Here is a 4,697-nt window from a genome sequence, read left to right as displayed (position 1 = left end):
CAGGTGTCATCAAAGTCACACTTTTGTGTATCTAAGGCAGTAAGAAATATCTAGATGCATGGCTCGCTATTTCCGTGTATGATGCATTCATTGAAATGGATATCACATATCTATTAGCCCACGCGGTGAATATAAAATCTATAGCTATAAATGACCGAGGTTTGTGTGACTTTAGAGAAAACAACCATAAACGTTTCGTGTCACATTACCATTTTAATAAGGATATCGCAAAAAATAATATATATATATTCTCGTGCAGACCCTGAAAACATAGGTTGACTGGAGGTGGTATGCCTTTAATGCCTTTACTTGTAGTTCTTCCTATATAAATTTCAAATTGGATAATATAATGATGATAAAATCTTGTAAGAATCCATTTACAACTATAGCAGCATGCTGCTTTTACAAACGAACGATCTATTGAAGCAATGAAATATCTTTTACGGCGTCTTTCAGCCTCTCTTATGGCCACGTTGTATTGTTTCTTTTATCGGAACAGAGAAATATTCTATGGAATATTGTAACGCGAAGTTCAGTATATATGTGAAAAATTAAATGCTCCTAAGTGGAAACCCCCTCTTTTTTTTTTTCTCCACATGTATGCTAATTTAGAATTGGATTAGGGTTGAAGAAAAACTAACTACACAACACTGAAATACTCTTGTGCTTTCTTATAAATAAAAAGCCTTTTTATATCTGCACTCAAGTCATTTCTATCGCATGGTAATGGTCTAATCACTGAAACATGTAAACGATAAAGGCTTAAAGACAAAAGGTATCGCAAATTAATTTTTCTGCTTTTCATTTACTGCCAGATAAAACTCTAGAAATATCTCACTTCTAAAGCTAGTCAGAGAAAGCATTTACTTCGTCGCTGAAGCTATTGGAAATAGCAACCAAATACTTGTATAAAACCAGGCTCTGCTATCTTTCTGAAGGATATATTGGATTATGTTGTCTGCGATAAATTATTCAATATAAAATAATAGAATCCGAATAAGCTAGTGTCAGTCTATGTCGATAAATAGGATTACAATAAATTTTACTTTCCTAATATAAGCTGTAAAATTGTTGCTTAGACGTGACGGGAATGTCTTTGACTATCCTTTGTCTGGAACATAGAAAGAGAAATTCCAGATGAATATTCCTAAGTTCACACAAAGATATATTGAGAAAAACACATCAGTGCAGTCTTGGGTATGCTATGGCAGTAGAAGAAACAATTGAATTGCCATTGATAGAACATCCATCGTTATACACATGAATTCACCTCAGAAGAGGATCAAAGGCTTACCTCGAGTCACGGCGTATATATGTAAGAGTGTGTGTGCGCGTGAGAGAGAGAGAGAGAGAGAATGTGTGTGTGAGAGAGAGAGTGTCTCTGTGTGTGAGTGTGTGTGCGTATATATATATGTGTGTGTATATATAGAAAAGTTATTGTCTCTAAATCATTCAACGAGAGACATTTAGTAACAGTATTGTAGAGTAAATATATTTCCCAATATAATGTGACATTCTTGGCGAGGAGGATAGTTACTGTTATTTAGACTCATTGTATCCAGCGATGTTTCCTGGGGCTAAATAACAGTAACGTTCGTACTAACCAGGACTGCCACATTATATTGGGAAATAATCTTTACTCTGTGTGAATATATATATATATATATATATGTGTGTGTGTGTGTGTGTGTGTGTGTATGTGTGTGTATGTGTATGTGTGTGTGTTTGTGTGTGTGTGTGTGTGTGTGTGTCTGTGTGTGTGTAAATGTCCCCTGGACAGGATGATCGTTGCTGCAACATCTTTGATTACAGTTATGTTTGACAAAAGATAACGTGTGACAAACAAAACCACAACAACAAGGTTGTTGTCCAAAGCACATCTAGTTTACGATGGATAAACTATATTATAATTGCGCCATTTACGTGTGTGTGTGTGTGTGTGTGTGTGTGTGTGTGTGTGTGTGTGTCTGTATCAAAATTTTGTCAACAAACTCCTCGCAATCACTGGACAGATTTCGACCACACTTGGCATGAAGAACCGTGAAGAAAACACATCTAAGACACATTAGATAAAGTAAGTTCAGGTGCAAAATACCACGGAAAGAAAATGAATAACAGAACAAAAACCAAAACAACAGGAAAATCATAGAGGCAATATCTTTGATTAAAGACCTGTTTGATCAATGATGACGTTTGACTAAAGAATGATAGCAGCAACCACAATAATAATAACCCAGCAACAACAACAACAGTGACAGAATACTCTTGGTTTTTGAGTACTCTCCATTGCAGGCCATTGTTCTCTCTTTTATTCCTCAATGTAATTTACCATATCGAAAATGTTATGAGCTCTCTCCGATAATAAAATCAGGTAAAAGTTTATTTTATTACGAAACACCTGGTTTTACGAATAATTCAATTTATTTATTACTGACAGCCACAAGACAAAAACACAAACTATATTTGTTAATTTGCCTAAATAATATCTTCTTCAATCCTGCACAGAATATGTCCCTTGTTACGTAACGGAATAAACACAAACTGCCAATCGCACGAAAATCTTTCTCTCTCTCTTTTTCGTCCTCTCTCTCTCTCTCTAGTGCGCTCTCTCTCTCTCTATCTAGTGTTCTTTCTCTCTCTCTAGTACTCTCCTTCTCTCACTCTCACACACACACATATACACATTTATATGCGCATACATACAGAATATGTAATTCACTATCGTAAAATGTCATAGTATACCTGACTGAAAGTCCTGAATATCAAGCAGGTTTTCGCGATTCTGAACTAATTCGGTTACTAAGTGATAAGAAAAGAGGAGATATTATTCAGATATTTGCTAAAATTCAAATGAAGCTTTATTCATTTATTTATTTATTTATCTATCTATTTTATTTATTTATTTATTTTATTTATTTATTTATTTATTTATTCACTTATTTACGTCCAAATTAGCGAACGATAGCATTGTTTGTTCCAGGGCCTCAACGTGCCAATCCTTGGTTTATTTAGTTTTGCGCCATTTACATTTGTCACCAATTTACACCGAAGACGGTTATACACACACATACTCACACATAGATAAACATACAAATCCATTGCCCCACCTATCCAAACATCCATCTATTATTCCAGCTATCCCTCCATACAGGCATGCATACATACATACGCATATACATACATACATGAATACATACATATATATATATATAGACATGATTTCACAAACATATATCAATACACCTTCATTCCTGCATAGATAGAGCCATTGGGCTGGAACTAGAAAACACTATTTATGTGTGTGTGCGTATGCGTGCGTGTGCGTGCGTTCGTGTATGTATGTAAATATATGAATGTGTGTATGTATATGTATATATATATTTAAGTGTAGAATATGTTTTGCTCATACTCGAGATTGGTGCTTATAGATCGATCGTCAAACCATTCTCCGTTATGGTACTCTGGTCTGAAAGTATGAATGACAAGATGTCAATAATATGCGTACAGATAATCTACAGCCTCTCGTAGAAGGAACTATCAGAAGCATACTTGAGCGTTGCTGAATTAAGGGGAACGAACCGCACCTGATCGGGGGATAGCTCCGATTAAGTTCAAATTGAGGTCATCCGAAGACCGATAAGTCCCATGTGGAGCCAACCAGCCCCTGGTGATTACGAGGAGGGCAGTATATAAAGTTTTAAAGCATCGTGAATGTCTACATTAAGCCATGTTAGTATCTCGCTGATATAAATATGGACGACAGTCATCGTGTGAGAGCAAAGGAAACGATCAAAATGCTGAACCGGATGGAGTGCATGAAGGACACCTGATCCATCAGCTCAAGGAGTCTCATTCAGTCCACGACCCCAAATTTTATGACCGACTCGCAACAAATCAGGAATACCTGTATCTATTGCCAGAGGAAATTTCACACGCAGTTAGGCCTAAAGAAATGGGGCAAACAACACGATAGCCAAGTATATTAACAAGCACCTGTATATAAATCGAATTACAATGGCTTACATCATCATTATTTCAAACTTTGTGAATCGAATGCAAATCTCACAAAGGAATATCATTACAATACAAATCTGTTTAAAAGAGTTTAAAGCAAAACAATAGTTTCCACTAACATCGTATATTTCAACTTTTCAGATTTAAAATTATTCTTAAATCAATAAAGATTCTGAGACTAGTACTCATTTGTGGTTTATATGCGCAGATTGTAATGTTTGATGTTGCTTAATTTGCCAACTAGAGTCGCATAAATAGATTTCGTTGGTTGAAATTCCTTTGTTTAATGAATATGACGTCTTGACTCTCATTTCTTTATGTCAGGTTATTAGAGACTTTTCCTAATTTACAAGATAAGCGTGTGCACGTGCTTTTTTACATGTGTATGATAATAATGTAATTAACATTAGTGCCATGTGGCACGTAATATAAATCCGTATATACAGTTTACTGATTGAGCAAGTAGCTAGAATGGCTTTCCTCATGTGAAACGAGAAGTACGAAATGTATGTTCAGTCTCCCCTTTTACCAACCATCCGTTAGATTGAAGCAGTGATTTGACGATCAAAGTGCAGTAACTTCAGAAGTCAAGTGTTGTAGGGGACCAGCAGTACTCCTCCGGAGTTTATTAGGACTGTATCTGGTAAAGAGTAGCCGTTAACCCGTGATCCTTTACCACCCTT

This window comes from Octopus bimaculoides, chromosome 23 (assembly GCF_046866305.1).
Source record: "Octopus bimaculoides isolate indiv1 chromosome 23, ASM4686630v1, whole genome shotgun sequence".
In the NCBI taxonomy this organism is placed as follows: Eukaryota; Metazoa; Mollusca; class Cephalopoda; order Octopoda; family Octopodidae; genus Octopus; species Octopus bimaculoides.
The sequence above is the reverse complement of the archived record's forward strand: the minus strand, read 5'-3'. Positions refer to the sequence as shown.